The sequence below is a fragment of the Agrilus planipennis genome, unplaced genomic scaffold (assembly GCF_000699045.2).
Source record: "Agrilus planipennis isolate EAB-ADULT unplaced genomic scaffold, Apla_2.0 scaffold230, whole genome shotgun sequence".
Lineage (NCBI taxonomy): Eukaryota > Metazoa > Arthropoda > Insecta > Coleoptera > Buprestidae > Agrilus > Agrilus planipennis.
In genome coordinates, this window is record NW_020438941.1 from 219,598 (window position 1) to 243,055 (window position 23,458).

General features: G+C 33.0%; 1 long non-coding RNA gene across 1 annotated transcript in view; it reads right to left on the reverse strand.

The window, feature by feature from the left end:
* Nucleotides 1-16,924: 16,924 nt before the first annotated feature.
* LOC108740500 overlaps nt 16,925-23,458 on the reverse strand; it is a 15,505-nt gene continuing 8,971 nt past the window's right edge. The window contains exon 3 of the long non-coding RNA XR_001938340.1: nt 16,925-18,015. This is a non-coding gene — a long non-coding RNA (uncharacterized LOC108740500). The remainder of the gene's footprint in view (nt 18,016-23,458) is intronic.

Consider the following 23,458-nt stretch of genomic DNA (forward strand, 5'->3'; position numbering starts at 1 on the left):
TAAATAAATTAATTAATTAAACAAGAAAATAACACAAATTTGTACTATATTTAATTTGATACTCAGAAGGCTGCACACGCTACTGAAGATGTCTTCTGCAGAAGGTAAAACGTCTGGTACTTCAAACCACAGCAATTCACCCAGGAGAATCTTTCATTTATTGACCCGCCATGAAAATCTACATCTACGATTATTTAACTTGCCACCAACCGTTTTGTGAATATACAGGATGTAACAGATATAAGCGCCGAGCTTTAGATGGTGTAAACTAGATGCAGTAAACAATCGTATGCTGAGTTTAGCTGTCTGATTAAGGGCTAAATTAAAAAAAAAATTAAAATAATTTACAACCGAGATCCGGTTCTGAGCATGAATTGGCAACATAGTGAATGGTGTAGGGCGATAAAAGCTCTGTAGCTATAGGAATGAAGAAGGAAACATTGCCGATTTTATCGAATGTCAAAGATAAGCAAATAAACACGAGCAATTTAGTAGTATATGTGTTGAGATTAAATAAATTAAATAAGACCGTCACAGGCAGCACTATGCAAACGTATGAGCACAAAAGGAAAAAAAAGTTACGTAAATATCAAGCAGTAAATGAGCATCATCTGGATAATTGTGATTTTAATAAGACAAATTTCCACACTATTGTGGTATTGCTAAGGTGCGTTACTTTTTTGCGAGTAGTTACCAAAAAACTCTAACAATCCTTTTAATAATAACACATTTACCGAAAACATTTCTGGAAATCGCGAATAATGTACGACATTCGAATTTGCGCCATACCAATAATGATTATTACGTATTATTCAAAATTCTGTCCTGGGTGAAGCAGCCTGCAAACAACGCCCTATCGATGAAAAGAGGCTATGCACTATTCTATCGAAACCACCTCACACACATCCACTCGCGGCTGAAAATCATTTTCTGGCAAAGCTGAAGGCTCCTTTAAAAATTGCCACATTAATAGAAGCCTGCGTTCTGTGCTATTTTGCATATGTACCGTTTAGGTGGATTGTCTTCTTTGAAATAGAGGATTTCGTCCTTACAGCAGCGATATGGTTCAAACCATTAAATACGTTTTATGTCACATTATCGTAGCAACAATTGTTCTGCAGTAACTGACCTACACTAATAACTGATGTATTACTGAATTAGTGTATTGAACTACACAAGATTAAAACGTAAAGATAATAAGCGGCTGCTAGAGGTTGGCTGTTAACACATACACCCTGAATGACACTTTATTGAATCTAAGAAATAAACAATACGTGAGCAAAAAATACATGACGAATACTACACTGATGTAGTAAGTGCAATGTTGCGGGCCGTATTTATGAACAAGGGCCGTAATTGAATTTACCTATACCTTCGGTTACGTTTTTATCGGAAACGGTGAATATTCGGATTTACAAACATTTACTTATCTTTACTAGGTCGGCACTTATTTCTGTTACACCCTGTATGTGTATTACTACTATTCATAGAGGTATAAATAGTTTCTAGAGATACCGAGCGGCATGGCCTAGAGGTCTAGACCATTGCTTAGCACTCGGGGGGACGCCGGTTCGATTCCGGGTCCGTCTGCCTTGGTCCAAGTTCTTCTGTCTTCATTTCGTCCGTCTCATCTTTCTCACCCGAACCACCACCCACCCATTCCCACGATTCCTGAAAGCAGGCTGAAAAGGGCCTTCCGGCCTACCTTCCGGCATAGTTTGGAGGGACTGCCCGCCCATCAGCATTATTGGCTGGTGGGAATGAAACACCCAAAAGTTTTTTTTTTCTAGAAATGTAAATAGTTTCTACGACATTATAGAGTATAAACAGTTTTTTCAATAATAACGAGGATGTGCTGAAATCGGCACCCAACTAAAAACAAAATAATTTGTACGAGTTTCTAACACCTGGTAATTACTTAAAATTACGTAACAGGCAATCTTCAAAGACTGTATAAATTCTTAATAAAGATCACGCAATCATTGTCAATTAGGTGTGTCTAGTCAAACAGCCACATTATTACTTATATTAGCTAAAGTCTAATTAGTAGCAACTAATTTAACTCGGTAATTACATAAAATTTTTGAATAAAAGCTCACGCTGCGTTTCGAGATTATAAAAAAATATTTCAGGTGTACGTCAACAGCGCCTATTGATTATAAAAATGACCGGAAGAGAATTGCTATCTTACTCTAACAAGTTGGACTTTCCCCTGATAAAGCACAGCACAATATAATAACGGTTTCCCCAAAATACGTTGTTGCCGTCTCTTATCACATTATACGAGGGTGGATTGATAAGTTTCCGGCCTGACCAAGAAAAACAAGGTTTTTAAAAATTTTTTTTTTTAAAACTGCAAGAGCAGGACGTGGGGACATATACCATTTCTCATAGCGGTGTTCCAGTCTATTAATGCCATCTCTATAGACTGATTCGTCAAGCTCCTCAAAATAACCATTTACAGCTTCGATTACTTCTTCATTGTCCGCAAATCTCTTACCGCCAAGCCATTTTTTGAGATTAGGGAACAGAAAATAGTCACTCGGGGCTAGGTCTGGAGAGTAAGGAGGGTGCGGCATCAATTCAAACTTTAGATCGTTGATTTTAGCCGTCGCAACGATTGACGTGTGCGCTGGTGCGTTATCGTGATGAAACAAGATTTTTTTCTTCGCCAGATGAGGTCGTTTAATTTTCACCTCGTGGCTCAAACGTTGCAATAAGTCTGCGTAGTATTGACCAGTGATAGTATTACCCTTTGCAAGGTAATCAATGTATATAATACCTCTTGCATCCCAAAAAACAGTAGCCATAACCTTGTTCGCCGAAAAAATTGTTTTTGCCTTCTTTGGAGTTGGTTCCCCTGGTCCAATCCACTGTTTAGACTGTTCTTTGGTTTCAGGAGTGTAGTGGTGGACCCACGTTTCGTCAACGGTTACGAATCGACGCAAAAATTCGCTTGGATTACGCTTATACAATGACAAATTTGCGGTAGAAATGTTTTTTCGAATCAATTTTTGGTCGACTGTTAGCAAACGCGGCACCCATCTTGCACAGAGCTTTTCCATATGCAAATGTTGGTGCAAAATATGTTGCACACGTTCATATGACATCTTACAGGTCTCAGCTATCTCACGCACTTTCAATCTGCGGTCTCCCAGCACTATTTGATGAATTTTTTCGATCATATCTGGAGTTGTGACCTCAACGGGGCGTCCTGAGCGAGGCCCATCAGAGGTGCTCACACGACCCTTTTTAAACTCGGAAACCCACTGCTTAACGGTTGAATATGACGGGGAGGATGTCCCCAGTGTTGAGTCCATCTCTTTTTTAATTTCCTTCGGCGTTAACCCCTTCAAATAAAAGTATTTGATGACAGCACGATTTTCCTGCTTTTCCATTTTTACGAAAACCACAGAGGCGTCTTGTTCAGCGTGCTGTCAAACCTACACTAGCAAGGAGATCGGGCTGAAACTATAGCTACAAGCTATCCAAGGATGGTACTATAGAATGTCACCTCAAGGTAGGCCTAGTGGCGTCATCTCTTGGTTAGGCCGGAAACTTATCAATCCACCCTCGTATATTATGCTACAGTGAAAGGTCAAACTGTAGGCGGCGATGGGCGATTTCGAGATGTTATAATGGATTACATCGAAACCTCTCGACTGTTAACACTTGGACTTTATCGTCGTCCGTTTCTACTGGGCCGCTTGCGTACCAATTATAATTATTAGTGATGAAATAGTAATCAGCAATTGATTAAAAAACATTCGAATGAGTTTTTAACTTACAAAGTATTCGATTCTTGTACGATGGTAACATCTGGAATGTGTTCATTGTTTAATTTTCACTAATTAAAAGCATTCGAATGAAAAAGTATTCAGATTGAAAACTGTTCGAAAAAATAATCGAAAACGATGCTCTTCTGAAAGTACAGAATGTTTGTGTACCTAATGTTATATTAAATTATTAATCATATACTATATTTTCTTATTTTTATAGTTTATTATTTTTCTATTATGATAAAATAGTCTACAAGAAATGAAAACAGCAATTGTTAATAATATAACTAGTCGTGATTGGGGATTCTGAGATTTCCGCTATTTCTAAAGCTTTTGAGATATCAACATCGGTTTTAATCGAATTAAATAATCAGAGATTGGTGATTTCGATATGTTATAATTGATTACTGCGATTGTATTCACATTTTGAAACCTCTCAATTGATCTCACTTGGATTTGATAGTCGTCCATGACTTTTTTGGTAGGACCTTTGGAATCGATTGTTTGAACTTATTTCGACTGTTCTTTCCTTTTTAAAGTTTGCTATATACTAACTAGTAATTAGTGAGCTTTTGTTTGTCGTACACGTTAGCCCGATAACGAGAGTAGATTGTTTTGGTTTGAAAACAAAAATGAGGTGCGCTTCACGGCTCTGACATTTTATAATTAATTTATGGTTTTATTTTAACGATTTTTATTTTCGGATCGTATCACTTGCCGCTCTTTGTGAATACTGATAAAATTATTTTATACTACAATGATAAAAACACAATAACCGAAGCTAGAAAGTACATGATGGATATGGAGTAACAATTTTTTTCAAGATATCGAGATTGCCTATATTCGAATAATTAGCGTCAAGGTTCGTTTTCGATTCCGAACACTTTTCCATCCGAATACTTAACTAATGAGAATCAGATGGGTTCGGGATGTTACCATCTTACAAGAATCGAATACTTTTTAAATTTGCATTGGAATATTCCCATGACTAATGCTAAATTACTACAATAAAATATTAATTAGACTTTTCATTTAACCGATCGTTGATTATTTCGGTAGGAAGACTATTCCGTAATCCGCGGTTTTGATGGACGAAATGTTAAAATCGGTTGCTTCGATTATATTGTCATATCAAAACCTCTAAATTGTTTACACTTAGACAGGACACTTGTCCCTGAGTCTATTATTCTTTTCTTTTTAAAAGGTTGCTTGCATACTGATTAGTAACTTTAGTGTGTTTTATTTCTCCCGTTGTGTACGTACCAATTGCGTACATACCATTTGCATACAAGAGATGTTCTCCTCTCACTTGCGTTCAGCTATTTACTGCTAAGTATTTCATCTGAAAAGCGTGAAATACAACTTGCGTACACATGGGATTTTAATAGATAAGGTGTTTTGTAATTTGTACGAATGTTTTTCTTTTAATGGATGAAACTTCCACTATAATCAGTATTTGTGATGAAAGGTATAAAACCTTCGTCTTGTGTGAGTGCAAGGATAATGAAGAAGTAAGACTACAGGTTGGGATGCATGCTGATTTATTCTACCCCCCTGTTGAAGATGAACACGAAAGATGGCTTCGTATTCAAGAATGAAAATCTGCGGAACTTTTTGTATTACTTTCTGGCTTGGTAATCTTATTGCCACAGGACAAATAATTCCGTTAACAATAAATTAAATCATACCTTAAAGTTTAATCCTACAACATGCCAGTTAGACAAAAAATAAAGAGAAGAGGCATAACAAACCGACTTTCTTTGTAGAAAATCGAAATTAAATATGGAAAGCAGACGTTGAATGAAGAGCAGTATAATTAATCAGAATACTGCCACCAATAATTTGAAACACTCCTTAAGATCTTTAATAAGCAAATTTTGAATGACCGTCTACTCAAAAAACCACGATGCAAACGTGGCTTTTTTGTATAAATGTATTACTGACCTAGTTTTGGGCAAAATTGATCAGCAAACACTTTTAAATACACCAGAATTTACGACTCATCGCATTTTCTGTCAGTCCTTGTCCTGAAAATGTGTGAAAGGTCTTATTGGAAAACATTGTTAATCTATAAATGTCCTTAACCTAACTTAATTATTAAAATTACAACTGTATGGCAACACAAGCGTTTTTCAGATGAAGTAGTAGATAACGACCGGTACTAAAGCTGTACGTAAATATCACAAAAATTCTCTTACCTATACGCAAATGGAACGTACAGAGCTGGGATGATACACCTTCTGGTCCTTTGATGAACGTCGAGGTGTATTTCTCGGCCCGAATCTTTTACTATTATTGTATTATGGGTTTATTTCATCGATATTTAGTTTTGGATATTGTCTCATTACTTTTTGTAAAAGAAATAATTATAATTCTAACTTACAATAATAAAAACGCAATTATGGAACTAAGAAATTCTATGATTAACATTCGCACTTCTCTTTCGAGATCTCCAGATCAGCTGTCATCCGTTAACAAATTAAATAATTTTGCATGTCTCCGCCCGTTTATCTGGCAACCGCGAAAAAAAAATTATAATAACCGTGAACCATTAATAAAAGAACTGTGGACAATAATTAAAAGTGCCGTGTAGGGGCCAGGGTAAGAGATAAAGTTTTACATGTTTTGTTTATGCAAGTCTACTGCTTTTCACCTGCTTTTGAACATTTCTGGAATAAAACCTCTAGTTGCTTAAAAGCAATAATTGTTTTCTTTTATCATTGAAATTACACTGGAATTCATGTTATGAAAGCTTTAAAGGTCTCAGTCAATTTAGTTTAGAAATCTTCCTAATCAAATTATTCCTTTACAGACCTTACATATATGTTACCGGAAATGTATGAAGTCTGTCATTGTATACAATTCCTAGGAAATTTACGTAATTCCTAAAATCGCCTGGAAATGAGTGAAATAAATTATATTAGACACATTTTCCAGGAAATCTATACATTTCCTAAATAGCAATCGGAAATGTATTACAGGTAATAATAAATAGACAATAATACGACAGGCGGTTGGATCCTCCAAGGAGTTTCATGACAGACTGGAATTTCTTCAATGCCCCTGCCCGCCCAAGGCGAGGTTGTCTTTATTTCAGCAAACATCATGACCTTAAATTTTTAGTGTGTTGTAGAGGTGATAATGCTGATTAGTTTCATATATTTATGTTAGGCTCGGAAATCATACTAATGCACTATTTTCTTTTCACAAGACATTATTCCAACATATCAACCCGACTCCGGCGGCAAGGCATTAAAGAAGCTCCAGTCTGTCATAAATACATTTAATAACCATACAATAACGTCACTAATTCATACACATCTCCAAACCTAATCTAACCAAACAATAACGTCACCAATGCATATACGTCAGACGATTCCACTAGAACCGCGTAAACACAGATAACCCTGATTCTTACTTTACTAACGTGTTTTATTCATTTTATTCACACAAAGCATTAGTTTTATACATTTCCTAGTACAATATCGGAATTTCATACGATACAATAAAAAATCTTTGAAACAATATTTTATAGATTTCCTGAATAGCCTCAGAATTGTGTACATTTCCTAGGAATTCCTAAATTTCATACATTTCCGGTAACATATACATAAATACATTGAAACAATATTTTATAGATTTCCTGAATAGCCTCAGAATTGTGTACATTTCCTAGGAATTCCTGAATTTCATACATTTCCGGTAACATATACATAAATACATTAATGTAAGCTAAGTACACCCTCATTGGACAATAACCTATTGTGGAATTCGCGTGGTATAATTTATTTATTAATGATCATTACTCTAAAGATTACAAGATATGGGAGGCAATTTACCTATTCATGAAACCAATTGTGTCCAACCTTTTTTTACCACTTGCATGGAGGCAATTTACAAACACCCATTTTCATGTATTATAAGATCCAAATACAAATCTAGTTTCTCTAAAATTAGAGACATCCTAATTGCAGAAGAAATACAGCAGGTAAATGATTGATTAACTGGAAGGCTACAGAAAAAATTTCAAGTAGGTAATCGAATATTATAGGTCATTTGCACCCGACTTGCCAGCGGTATGTGAGGTTAATTGCGTGCTTGTCAAATATAGAAATGTAGTATTTTGAATGAATTAATTTTTTATAAAATAAAACAACTAAAATTCCTAAGGGGCAGACGGAAACTTTTACACACAGTAACATAACCAACTTTATGTATAAGATGTGTTAGCTAGAGGTTCAGTGATTTAGAATTTATAATATACTTATGCGTCCATAATAAGACCGTTCTTTAAAAACGTTCCATAATTTGGGACGACAGTTGAAATTTGTTGTGTTTACTTTACGTCGCAATGAGTACTATTAAACATTAGGTATATATACTATTCTTTGCATTTCTTCATGGCGGAATCGTATTATCGATTTTAATGACACCATTATACCATACATTTAACAGCGGGGTGGAATTGCATTCGGCCCCCAAATTTCTTTTTTCACCTATTCCTACCTTCAAGTTAAAATTACAATCTACCTGTTAATGTCACCCACACATAGGTACTACTCGCTCCGCATATTCTTTCTAAACCCTTGTTTGAAATTACAATCTTCATTAGTTAGTTATTTTCTGAATTCCTTACATATATTCATATCCATATCAGATGCCTTCAATATTACTACTAGTTTTCGCTTTTATTTCTAGCCCCGTAAAAAACGTTTGATGCCATAAATTTGTCTTAGCAAGGGTATTAAATATAAATAGAAGAATTGCTGGCGCCATTTAAGTTGGAACCGTTCTTGCACTGACTATTTACTTATTCACCAATTTGGCGCCAGCCTTAAAGATCTAATGGTTAATCTCTTAAAGCAGAGAGTACATTGCATTTTCATCAAAACAAGGGAAAGTCCTAAGTCAGGCGTAGGCTATATAAGTATTCTCAGTGCTTCTGATCTTTAAATACATGATAATGAAATATGCCTAGATCAGTTTACTGGAACGAGTGGGTTAAGAAATCATTAGTACGTTTATTGTCCATGTTTTTTTTTTTCATTAAATCTTTAAAGCCACTGATAATATCCTAAAGAAACAAAACTAATCAAGGTTGATCCCAAGGTTATTAACCTATGTAAATTTCTTCTCATCTTCACCTGTCTAAAGTCTCGCTGTTATTAATCAGGAATAATAATTATCAACATGTTTCATCACATCTGCACCGTTATCAGGTACACACTTTGTAAATTTTGTATTAGTAAACTTTAGTTACATTTGTTCTTTCAGGTATATGTATCTGTGCCATGATATTCCTGGTTATTAATCACAATTTGCATTAGGTATTTGATTAAAAATTAAAAAAAAACAATTTTCAGTATCGAAATGAACTTTTAACACAAATTAAATCTTTTCATGCAAAAGTAGACTTGACGTCTTTTTATAGTCTATGTAATTATAACTTATCCCTTTAATTTTAATAAGATATAAGTTAAGCTGTAACCTATCCTAATAGTATTATTCTTTAAAAAAATTGTCCACTTGTAGTTTCAATCGCTTACCATCATCCTGAATGTAGTTATTCATCATTATTGCGGCATCTGTTGATAAAACATCCCACGCTACCGCCAATAGGTGAAACTTGGCCCTAAATTAATAAAAACCTTGCTACCCTCTGATTTATTTATATTACCTACTAATGCACTATTAACTGAATTCCATGAAAACGCAGAAAATGTTTAATTATTATACAAAGTTAGCTGTTTTTCTGTATGTTGTCATCATAACGAACCTAGCTTCATAATTTAGTACATTTCAAATGGACTTCATAACAAATGGTTTTATTTGACAAGGGCTTCTTTTCAAGGAACGTTTACATAGAATTGCCGCTGTTAAAAATTAGGGTTTATTTTCTCTTGTGTTCACAAATAGAAAATGTTCTTATATGGCCGAAAAATCCTTTCAAATCATTAAATATTAATGCAAACAAAGATGTGGAATAATTGTAAGATTAATCAGGCAAGCCTTAATCGGTTTGAAAATTAATATAGTTTAAACTATCACAAATGTTTAAAAACGCAGATTATCAAACGCTTAACTGGTTTATCTGTAAAATCACATGAATCTATCTTTTATATGTTGTTGGCAATCGTTTCTTCATTGAAATTAAACAATATACAATGAATAAGAGGGTATTTTTAACATAACGGTCGCACATTCATCCTGTTTAATCGTAAATATGCATGTTTGTATTACCACAATACTTGACAATTTAGTAGGCTTTAGTTTTATTTCCATAGGACTTATTCTTAAAAAGTCACTCTTTTCCAAAAACAATTTATTAATACAATAGATATAGCAACATAATAAACTGAACAACGTATGCTCTTACACACTATTCATATATAATACCAAAGAATCGTTAAACATACTGGTCACGCCGTGCAAGTGCAGTGAACCTACTTGCAAATATCAGATATTTTTATGTCTATAAAAGGTAAAAACGCCCTTCTTGAGAATTCCGACAGAAGTAGCTCAAAACTAACTATACACCGCTTTTCATTTTAGTTTTCTCTTCGTCCGATAAGCCATAATAATTTTGTCGCAAATATGAAACCATATTCCTTGTATTCCTTTCTAATTTGTCACACTGTTAATTCACAGGATCGTCTACTTTTACGCACAATAATCCGCGATTTTTATAATCATATAAAACATACACGCATATCTCATCTTACAATTAGTCAATTACATCGACTTCTGTAATTTCTTTGAGAGCATCATTGTAAGGTTTCTTGTTACATTGTGTTACTTGTTGCATTAGTGTAATGCCTCTTGTCTGATACCTCTTTTTCCCTTTAGTGAAATCTCAGGCACGCTGTCTCTGTTCAGTGCCCTTTATGCGTAAACAAATTACATATACAGATATACACGCTTAACAATTTTGTATACATGTAATAAGTAGAAGGGTAGCGTATGCTAAGTATAATTCTTTGAACTTGTGTATAGACTCGTAGTGGCCAATTAAGATTTAATTGTAATGTATTGGATACGGGATGATAGTATCTTAAGTTTAATATTCTAAGTAGAATAATTTTGGGTTCTGCAGCTCCGCAGCTGTTACAGACAAACAACCACTGTCTACGCTGTACGTATAACAACTACCGATTAAATATTACAAATGTTTTAGAAAAAAATTTTGTTTGAGATCATCCTGTTTTATAATGGTCGTTTCGGTTTAATCGTAAGACAGATAACTTATTCGTTACCTCTGTAGAAGTGCAGTACTCTTATTTAAGACTCACATTTGCTTTTAGATTCTTACCAAGTTTTTTTTTTTATGTTGTCGTGGAAGAGGGGAAATCTTTGAAAGACACTCAGCCGTCCGTACGACTGGGTAGTGTCGGATTCCCGAGGAAGAAGTCCTCAGACCTACCGACTAAAACCCCTCTACCTCAGGCCGTTCTAGGACCAATTAAGATCCTCTTCAACCGAATTACCAAGTTAATTTTAGAGAAAACTGTTGTACTTTTTATTTTGGAGAATCTACAAGCTTTTACAAGAGTTGTCTTTAGACAGATTGATAAAAAAAAATTAGAGCGAATAGGCATTCTATCGATGTTTAAATAATTACTATTTAAAAGTGTACCAGTCTTCAATGAAGATGTAGCTTCTTAGTTTATCACATAAGGAAAAATCCTTTGAAATTGATAAGCGATTATTTGTTTAGTTACTGTGTCACTGTTATGTACATTAATTTTATCTGAAATTTATTGTCATGGAAACAATAACCGAGTAGGATTCCTTTATGTATATATTTCTTCGAACAAGCATAAAAGTGCTTCGCTCTACCATTCCTTTAATTTTACGTAATCATTATCTTAGCGAAATGACATATAATTTATTTATCACTTTTTTGCAGCTAGAAGCAAGACGAATTATTCAAGAATATGTATGACTGCCCACCTTTATCGCGCTGTCAATTCGGTTCTACTTTAGAATATGGTTACGAGGAATTTCCAAATAAAAAATTGTTTATTTGTAATTTAAATAACTTGTGTAAATTTCACACCAACATGATTCTGAGTTTACAGAGCAAATGTCGTCATCATATCATCTTGTGTTGTCGCACAGTAATCTTTGGCATTTTTTAACGGTAAATGTTAGAGAGTATATATATTTCATTTTTCTAGTAAATACAATTTTTGTCCAGCTCATGCCGAATTCACATCATATTTGATATTAATTAGTGTACACGTGAATAAATTTCTAAATTTAAACATTATATATTATGAACAGGAGCAGCTCAGCCTATATGTTTTGTCCATAAAATAAAAATCTTCTTCTTCAATTGCTGATAACTTTAATTTCTACAATATTTTATTCTTTTAAAAATTTATATAATTTAATATTCAATTTCCATCTTATACTAATGTTCATAAAAGTTCCTCTTAACTTGACACCACTTGACAAAAATATTAGGTTATGCAGTACCTACCTTTCGAAACAAATCCACTGGCGGTTTTTCAAACAAGACTTGCACTGGCGAATGATAAATATGCAGCAACTTAAAATTTGGCTCATAGTCATATGAAAAGAACCGATGTTGTCTACTATTTCGCGTATACTAATTTGGGGACTGTCTTCTATGAAATCAAGGATTTTGTTCGTATAAAATGGCAACATAGTTCAAACATTAAGTATCATATCACATTATTACCTGTAACAACAACTGTTCTACTGTGACAAACTGACCTCTCTAATGGTCTAATGATTGCTTCAACAAGATTTAAACGTTAAAATAATAAACGACTACTATAAGTTGACGTTAACGTAAGCATCCTAAATCACATTTAATCTTATCTAACAAATCAACAATACATGAGTAAAAAATACAAAACAAATACTACTTTGATGCTAGTAATTACTAGTTGATTGAGTGCGGCGTTGCGGGTCGTAATTCTTTATCAGAGTCGGAATTTAATTTACCTCTTTAGTTTCATGAGTATGAACTCTTCAACAAAAACCAACCAGGCGTTTGAAGTTTTTTTACTAAAAGTAATATAAATCCAATAAATGTAATTTAAAGTTTTTGAGGTGCTACCTTTGCTCCGTTAGTTTAAAGCAGATGGTATTATCGAATACACGTAGTTAAAAAAATATATTCCAGACGTTACCCAAGTTAGGTTAGTATTTGAATAAAAAGAAAAATACCGACAAGTTAATATGTAATTTTTACATGTATGTATGTTCGGTGAACGTCATGCTTTACCAATGTTTGCAATCATATCTATGCATACACACGTTAGAAGTTATCCTTCTATTTACGTATTTATTTAGGAGGTAGATGCATAATGATAATTATGCATTTATTTAATTTAAACGTTGTTTTAGATTACAATTTGCAGTTGCTGTACGCTCAACTTTAGTCACGTCTTTAGATCAGAAACATTAAGTTTTTATTATATTCTCGAAGTAGTTCTATGTAATTTATTAAAATCAGGAATTAGTTTAAAAATATAATTTTTTATTTTCATGCCCCAAATACATAGTAGTCAAAATATTATAATGGTTAGCAACTACTGTATTGATTTCGAGTTAAAACACAAATAGTAATTTCATTCTAAATCATTATATATTATAAAATTAAACACATAAGATGTAATTTCTTCAGAAAAAAAAATATTTAAGTGTAAATAATGTAAATACAAAACCTACTGTAATATCCAAAAATTTAATAATTGAAAACGTAAACCAAAGCTGTCAAAATTATTGTGTGATAATAAGTACTCATAGAAAAGTTGGCATTATGACAAATTAAAAAAAGAGTAAAGAGTTTCATCATAGAAATAATTGTTTGTTCGTATGTGAAACAATAAGAACACATTCATAAATGTATGTACATTATTTACGTAAATAAAATTATAATGGTCACAGTGATAATAATTGTACAGTAAAGCAAGTGTACTTGCCATTATGAATGTGATAATGACTGCTGCATCCTAGAAAACAATTATTTCTGGTGATTAAAATAGTAATTGATTTTTAGCTTGCTTTTCTTATTTCCAATGGTGCCCTTCTTCACCATAATTTCTTAAAATATCACTTAACAATTACTGTGACTCGTGCGTCAAACATAAAAGATACCGCGTTTGTACCTGCGTCTGGCGCCATTACTAATTTGCAATGCCATGTTTCGAAGAATTATAAAATTTCCTTTCAGAATCCGTACTCTATAACTTTTAACCAGTTTGGGTGCTTCTGAATTACTCCGTCACAAATATTTAAAGAATGCTGTCGAATTTATTGAGTTTTAAATTTATAGCAGTAATCTTGGCAGGTAGAACGACATAAATTTTCTGTCATCTTTTTTACTTAAGGTTGTCTCAGAAAAACAACCTATCTTCTTTAAGGTAAGAAAAATGCAGGTATTATATAATTAGCCATGCGTAATCAGTAGAGTTCGGATTATGTGCATATATGCAAGCATATTTGTAAGACTTTCCAATAATACGTATGCATTTAAACTAAATGCATATTTTAGTAAAATTCCACTTATTATTTTCAAATAATCATACAAATGCTTTGAATAGGGTTGCATAAGTTGCCAGACTAGAATACCCTGATGTAAATAAATTGATTGCGAATTTAAAAAAAATGTTTTTCAAATCTTCCTTTAGAGTTTTTTCTACCTACTTAAAAATACAAGGTAAGTAACTTCGTTAAAGTGTGTGTCTTTTTATGCAAAGAATTTCTAAGAAATAAAAACTGTAATTAGTGAATCCTACACTGAAAAAAATGTACGTAATATCAGATTTTCCATTCATTAAAGAGAATTACATGGGACATGGTAACAAATGTTATGTAACAATTTTTGATTTCCTCAATGAACAAATGTTTTTAACAGTGGTAAGCTAAGTACAAATAATGTTCATTGGCAGAATGAACAGAATTCATGTTAGGGACAATGAACATATTCATTACATATTTCTTAAGCTTTATATGTGTACCTAGAGCTAAATAGAGATTAGCCCTACCTTCTTTTGTCTAAGCTTTAAATTTTAATCAGTAATACTAATAAAACTGATTAAACAGGAAATTGGGGCTTGCATATTTGGGTGGTCGCGATTGAGATTATAAACAGTACATAGGTACTTTAGAATTGGCGTACTATACATGCAGTTCTCCAAAGATTAAACATACGTATAGTTAGGGTTGCCATCACCTAAATTGCCGACGCCGGATAAATACAGCAAAAATCCCGGACATTTGGGCGAAATATGTTTTTTTCCCCGGACACCTCTCACCCTTTTGCAAGAAAAATAAAAACATCTGTATAATTCTTTTAATTTTTATTCATTTATACAGCTTGTAATTAAAATCGAATTAAGTACGTATGTAACCGCAACAAATAATAGACATTTTTAATATAATTAAACACTCTTTCTGAGGTAATATGGTAACAAAAATAATTAGAAACGCTCTTTTTTTGGCATTAATCAAATTATTATATGATGCTACTAATAACTAACTAACTATAATACTTTATAATTTTAAAATAAACCACGCCAATGATATTTTCAGTCATATATGTAGTTAGGTAGCCAAATCCCTATAATATTTGTAAGTTAAATGTACTTAAGTAACTGCTAAAACTTTTAATTTTAACGAAATCAATTTTTTTTACTTATTTTGCTATTTTTCAGTTTTCCCAATTTTTGCTAAAATATCTTTCTTTTCCAACAAGAATTTGTAGAAGTTAGAACAACTCAGATCCTTGAAATTATACATGGTTTTGATCAGAGAAGAAACCGTGAGTATGTTAAGGAAGTTTCTTTCTTCCGTCTATTGCTAGGTGACTAGCGAAAACACACTCTACGTTCGCATTGTCAATGAATTCATCGCTTATCTATAAAAAAAATTGGATTTCCCCTGACAACAAAAGTGTCCGGGTTACACCCGCACACTTTTTAAAAACCTCTGCTGGACGGCCCCCGGACGCCCTTCAAACTGTGACAGATTCAGGGAATCCAGGACGAATGACAACAACAATGGTGTAAATCTGTGAATATATGCAACAGCATCGTTATTACTAAAGTAAGTAAATTGTATACTTCAGTAACTATAACTACGTTAGGATGAACCTAATATTGTAATTTCTAATAGAAGGTATTAAATAATTAACAAGTAAGATTATCCATGATGTTATAGTAAAGGCACACATAAATGTAATAAATACTAATCTTCTTAATTCACTCCCGTAGTAAAAAAATATGCTATAAGTTATAAGATTAAAAAGTTCTAACGGTTTGAACAGGAGACTGTACGGAATAAAACGAGAAAGTCCTTTTATAGCATTTTATTCCATACTAATGTGAAATTTTCGAAACACAGATAGATTTTCATTTATGCTGAGCATAGTCCGAAAAATTATAACATATAGCTACCTATGTTTTTCAAAAAATCTATTCTACTTCCAGATCGAGAAGTTAATAATTTCATCAAAATATCAAGATGATTACAATTTTTTTTGCAACCGATGACATTGTTTTCTGTTTATTTACTATCCGCAAAATAGCAGTATTTGAGTATATGAAACTAGAAAATATTATACTACGATGTAATTTTAGAATATGATTATATTATATTTTGAACACGTATCTATATCTAAACTAAATATAGTATTATAATTTTAATGTAAAAATTAAGTAATTATAGCAAATACAAACAGGCACAAATAACCACATCAGCTTAAAAAAGGTATCTAGTCATTTCGATATTACAGATAGAGAATTGATAAATATACAAATAAAAAATAATAAAACTAGTAATAGAAGGAGGAGACTGTGGTAAATATTAATTAAAAAATTAAAAGGAATACTCACCCCTAATTACCACAAATAATTTTATATGAGCGGACACGTGTTTCGCCCACTTCACNTAAGTCTCGCGTTGATAATGCCCACGTGTGAAGTGTTGCGAAACACGTGTCCGCTCATATAAAATTTATTTGTGGTAATTAGGGGTGAGTATTCCTTTTAATTTTTTAAAACTAGTAATTTTTAGAATTATTTCTTATATTTAGGACGACATTGTTTCATAAAAATAAAAAATTGTGAAAATTAGGAGTTTTATTATTTTTTGATTGTTTTTTATTTTACACTTATTTACATTATGTTTGATTAAAATTGATCATTACACAATTTACGGCAAATTTCAAGCTGGAAAAAAAATACTGGGATATTGCGTACCCGAGATGCTATAATCAACCCCTAAAATCTCACCAAATTGATATAATATACACACGGTTACCAATTGTTTTTACATTTATCGTTGGGTAGTTTTACCATCCAAAAATTGTTTTTTAATAGTTTCATATTACCGGAACGGGTATCAACTGTGCATACTGTTTACTTTCGTTTATGATTAGACGTTGATTGCACATTCCAACCTATTCTTATTTTATTCTTTCAAAGATTCTTCAATACAACACCTACCTGCATAAATCTCATTGTTAGGCGCAAGTCTATACTAGCTGATGTTTTATTTAAATGATACATGCATAACAATGTTTGATTAGTCACTAGCAACAGTATATTGCTTACTATTAGCATGTCAGGTTAGAACATGCAAGAGCCTTTGTACAACTCGATGTTTTATTATGCCTTAATCACGACCCTGACCTTTTATAATAAAAATCAAACATTGCACATAAATAATTAAAATCTGTGCGATAATACGTCTAACTGGCAAATGAATGAAAAACGTGTGAGTGAAATGTACAGTGCAACACATTTTGCAATTAACTAGCGATTAAATTAATTAGGCGTTCAGGAAAAAGTGCACGTATGATACTTTCAAATGATTTATAATACATATAGGTATACATACATACATACCTTATTCCTATGTTGTATTTTTCCCTGCAAGAAAATAATTAATTAGTAGCTACTTACTTAGCGATTTATTATTTATTAAATGGGAAAATATTTGAAGGAGGAATAAATAAACATTACGGTAATTGTTTATTTTATGGGTCACACTTCCAATTTTCTTGAATGGTACATTGTGAAATTTAGAATACTGATCAAATATATGCATACCAAGGATACGTACCAGCTATGTTGGTTAGTAATTCCTCAAGGGTATCAATATTTAAAAAGAACAACCAAATTTGGGGCGAAGGTTCTTTTAATTAAATTTTACAATCTACTCTCCAACGTTTCGCCTTAAGATGTAAACTTCCTCAGAGCTAAAAATAATCAATAAATATGAAGTGAAACTTAACAAAACTATGATTATAAAGTTAAAACTTCAAGTTTTTGTCGTTCTATAGGAGCATTAACAGTACAAAGATTTTTTTTCACTCTTAGCTAATAAAACAACCACCTTCCTTAAATACCTGCTTTTTGCGGAATATCTTCTCTATATAAACAAAACAAACACAAAATTTAAAATATAAATAAGATAAATAACTAAAGTACCACGTGATAACAAACAACGGTCAGAATTAAAATTAACTTCTTAACCCATTAACGCCCAGCGGACGACCAATCACATGGAAAATATCAGGTTATTTGGGGTTAGATTCTTGAAAACAAACGGCAGTAGGTATTATTGCAAGTGGATAGAATTAATTATTGCAAGCAAATTTATAAGTAAGAAAAGTTGAAACTGGTTTTGTAAAAATGTTTCGTGATCGGAGACGTTTTTTATAGAGTGTGTTTACCAAAACTGAGCAGAAGGTAGGTTATAATTACAAAACATTCATACATGTTTTTTCTAAACTTTGACATAGTATACGTATTATAGCGAAACATTTTGTTATTGCTTCTTAAGATTGTTTGGAGTCATTTCATTAAAGATTTTGTTATCTACAAAAATGTGCTTTAAATTTTGCGTATGATATATCGTACCATTAGAAAGTATGGGAGGGTTTTGTGTGCATAGGCCAGTGGCTAATTTAGGAATTAGCTTGGGATAGCAGAGGGGACCCGGATATTTTTGGGACGTGCATTGTGTTGCACTTAGGGAGGGGTGGGGGTAAAAATTTAAATAATTGGGTTTGGTGAATGTATGCAGTACTTTTGTAATTTCTTCTGCCAGATCAAAGTAATAATTCAACTCCTCAAAACTTCTATAGGTATGCTGGAGAACTCGTTAATTATTTAGAAGAACATGAGTCCGATGATGACAAGCACTAGGTAGTTCAGGATTCAGAGCGTTTACATATAGTACTTTCTTCTTCCCTTCAGAAGATTAACAAGACAGTGATTAGGACGACGCTCCTAACGATGAAGGTAGTTCACCTAATATAAGTGATATTGACAAATGTGTCCTAAAGCAAAGTATAAAAGTCCAAACAATTCTCATAGATGATGAGAAAGTAGTTTTACAAAAAAACGTTATTTTATTATAAAGAATTTAAAAGATATGCTTCTAAAAAAAGGCTTTCATGATTTATCTGGGTATGTTCCAGTTGCGTCTAGGCGAATGTATTAGGAAACAAAGGGAGCTACGTTCGCCATGTCTAGGAACAAATTCGTAAGCATCAACAGATTTTTGCACTTCTGCGATAACGATGTAATTGATCAAAAAGATAAAGCTGTTAAAATGAGACTATTTATAGACCATCTAAATCGCATTTTCTCGGAATGCATTTAGCCGTTGTGTTTCGTTGGGTGAAGCAATGGAACCATATTATGGGAGACACAGCATGAAGTAGTTCATACGCGATGAACCTATCCGTTTTGACTTTGTTTTGGTTTATGGTTATGTTTAACCCCTATCTTTGAGCTAGCGATAAAGCTGCTGTAAAAATGCTAGGAAGCAATGCTACTGAGAAAATGTGCCTAAACTTTGTACCCAAGGAAAGCATCATTATTGTTGACAATTACTTTAATTCTCTAGCTTTACTTGAGACACTAAGTAAACATCAGTTGTACTGTGAACAATATTGTAATGTTCGTGGGTTTAACAAAATTAACTTCTGAACTGATAACGACAAAACTATTTATTTATACTAATTATTGAAGAACTTAAAAACACTATTAAATTATTACTAAACTTAGGTTATGAATTATTCTATTTATTTACACTACTATTGATATGTCACTATTCACTGCGCTATTTATTTCACTGTTATCGCTGTCAATTTATTTCAATTCACTTCTGCAACGGTCAATTTATTTCTACTCCCTCTCAGCGATCGTCTCTTCCCTTAAATACTCTTCTGTTTCCTTTCGGGAATTTTCTCGAAACGTCCGGAAAAGTTTCTTTTTCTTTGAACTGTTTAACTGCTTTCCCAGAACGCACACACATTTACAAATACGGCGCACATGAAGAAAGGCGTCCGCGGCTAGTAGGCGAATTGATAAGCCGCTCACACACACGTGTGCCCGATCGCACACAAACACGCTCGTGCTCGCTACAATATGATCCGACAGAGTAGAAAAAGCTCCTCTAAAGTAGCTGAAAAACGACAAACGCGGATCCCATTTTACTTTGTACGATAAAAATTCAAATAAAACACTCACACGTCGGCATGATAACAGTCATGTAAATATAGCAACCAATTTAAATGATGACAACATTTTCAAAACAAAAAGTTCATGTAGGCGTCAGTTCAAAAATTTAAGATCCAACAATTTTTACAATAAGGGAATGGGTGGATTTAACGGTTTGAATGAAATGCGAGGTCTATGCAGGTTTGTGACACGTTGTGATTTTCTAAAAAAGGTCACATCAATTCTCGTCGTGATGGGTATTGCACTTGCTCCAGCGTTACAGAACTACAATTAAATAACACCGCCTGATTGCTCAGGATTTACACGCGCTATTCAAAAAACATATTGGTTGATATACTTTGATATACCTTTGCAGACAATTACTTTATTTGTCTGATTGCTGAGTCTGAGTGTAATAATTTTTTTCTTTTGGTTCGGGTTTTTTTCCTTTCAAGTTATTTTCCAATTCAATTTTAAGTCGATGTAAGTGGATATGATGTCAATCCCGATCCGACGGAACTTGAACCTTGACGAAGCTCTTGTACAAACTAGAGTTGGTGGATCGGCTTGCGAGTTTCGATGATTTAAGGAGCTCGACCATAGGTTCAACCATAATGGAGGGGGGATTCTTAAAGGGAAACCAGACTAAGACAGTCCCAGAAAGAGGACAGCATTTCTTTTAGTATTCAGGCTGGCAGAGATTACGAGGATCGCGTGATAAGGTAGATACAAGGACATTCGAAATATTAAAGCAGGCGGAAGAAATGAATGACAGGGACATAGTGCACTAAAATGTGCGTAAAGTCAGCAGCTACAGGTGTACTAGATCTTAAACAAAAGGAAAGTAGGAAACCTTGGATAACAAACGAAATTGTTGAATTTATAGAAGAAAGACGGATATACAAAAACAGGACAGACGAAGAAGGGCAAAAAATATATAAGGCTATATATATGAGGCTTATCTTGTAATTAAAAGGAATTTTAGAGATGTAGGGTACAGTAGCAGTAATAAAAGAAACGAGGCATGGGTCATTTTGATAGAAAATGAGGAAAAGCTAGATAGGTGGAAAGAATATTTAGAGAACTTGAATTAGGAGATGTAGTACAGAAGGAATATAGTGTGTAGATAGGTGAGGTAGAGTATCCCATAATGAGTGAACTTCAATACCTACAAAAAATAATTGCCTAAATATGTGATTCCATTCAACTCTACTGGGGTGTTAAATAAGATTCTTTTAAATCTAGAAACAGCTAAATGTTCCTTAAATATATCGTCAATCACCCAACGATTCCAACCCAACCTACGTAACGTTTGCTGTGATTTTTACGTTTGATACAGTAAATTCTAGCTGTCTCATAAATTTTTATTTTATTTTTTAGATGAACTAAAAGAACACTCTAGGGTAAATGAGTTTTTTGTGTTTAAAAATCTATTTACCTAACACTACATACTACTTGCGAAAAAGGACACGCACATTAAGCAAATGTTAAATATATTTTTGTTACTTGTTAGTAACACTTTAATATATTTATCATTAAATTTTTGCTTTTGTATTATTCCATAAGGACTTTGAGCTCTCTATTCAAACAAGAACAATTCAAAGGACCTATTTAGATGTATCTTTTTTTACATATTTGACCTGGCTGAGTGGGGCCCGAATTCGTTCTTCTTACTTCCTACTATGTTTTTGATACCACATGAGAATTGTTAGTACTTTTAATAAAACATTCCAAGAGGTCGCATTTTTAGTAATTTTCGTAACCATTTTAACTAGGAAAACTCAAATTAAAATAAATTTAAATGATCAATGAATAATTACTGTCATATAGATTACAGACACCTATCAGAAACCAATGTAGAAAAGGCATAAGGTAAACTACGAAAAGATTATTTTCGTTATTAAATGCTTACCCATTAAATACGACCCTGCATATTACCTAAATATATTTGAAAAAAAAGTTATCTTTTTAACTAATGTCAATGCACAGCCAAGTATGATTTCTGTTAAAGAAATACAAGTTTATGTGATAACTCGAATGGGGATAATTTTTTTCAAGTTTTCTGACCAGTTATTCTGGGTAAAAAAATGCCTGAAGAATGTAAAAGTTGTATTTTTTTCTAATGGTACAAATAATCGATAAGTGGACATGTGGCCAAAATTCGAAATGTCCAACTTTCGTTTCTAACTCGGAAACAAAAGACGATAAGGAGTTTTTGAAAACACTAATAAATTTGTCTTAAGAAAAGAGATCTCCTGTAGTTACCGAGTTGTCCCATATAAACGTCGAAATTAGCTTACCCTATTCATAAGAAAGGGAATCGACGTCTATTAATAACTTTAAACGATTTTTTTTCTCTAAAACTAAAGAATAAATAAGGCGTCACACTAACACTGCGAGGTTTTGAACATTTTGTTATAATCTAAAGTGTAAGCATATGCTGGATAAATTAAGAAACGATTGCCATGTTTCACGAATGTTTTAGTAATTGATAACTTTTGATATTTCATTAATAAACTAGACTAACTAATCGATAGTATGCTTATATCGTAATTACAACATTCTGGAGCTTTTCTAGAACGCTTTTTAGACCATCATGAGATTGAATCATTATGTGCAAATTGATTGGTTGAGCGTAATGTCGGTTAGTGCAGATTTCAAATTGGTTAAGAAAATTAAGAACAATTTAGGGTGGGAACCATATAAAGGACCCAATTTCGTGGTCTGAAAATCAAACAATCTGTAAAACACCTGCACAACGCACAATAGTAAATAAATTGTTATTGAAGTGTTGTTGTTGTATGAAACTGTACAAAATTAACCCCCCAGTCAAAGTTATAGTGTCGTGCCCCGTATAGGTAGCCATACGGGAAAATAGTTGATAAAAAATGAACGGTTTTGTAAAGATTTGGGAGCAATAAGGTTTAGTAAAAACGAAGAATTGAGGCTAATGAGTGACAAGCATGTAGTAATAGATAGTAAGAAATGTTAGTAAGTACTAGGGTCAATTGAAAAGTCCCCGGCCTGACACATAGATGGCGGCACCAGAACTAAATCCATATGATTTTCAGTTAGTCCTAACCTTCAAAAGACGCGTCTATAAATTTGACGGCTGTCGGATCATTAGTTTGTGAATTATAGCATTTTTAGTGAAGCAACTTTTGTTATTGTGAAAAAAATGGATAAAAA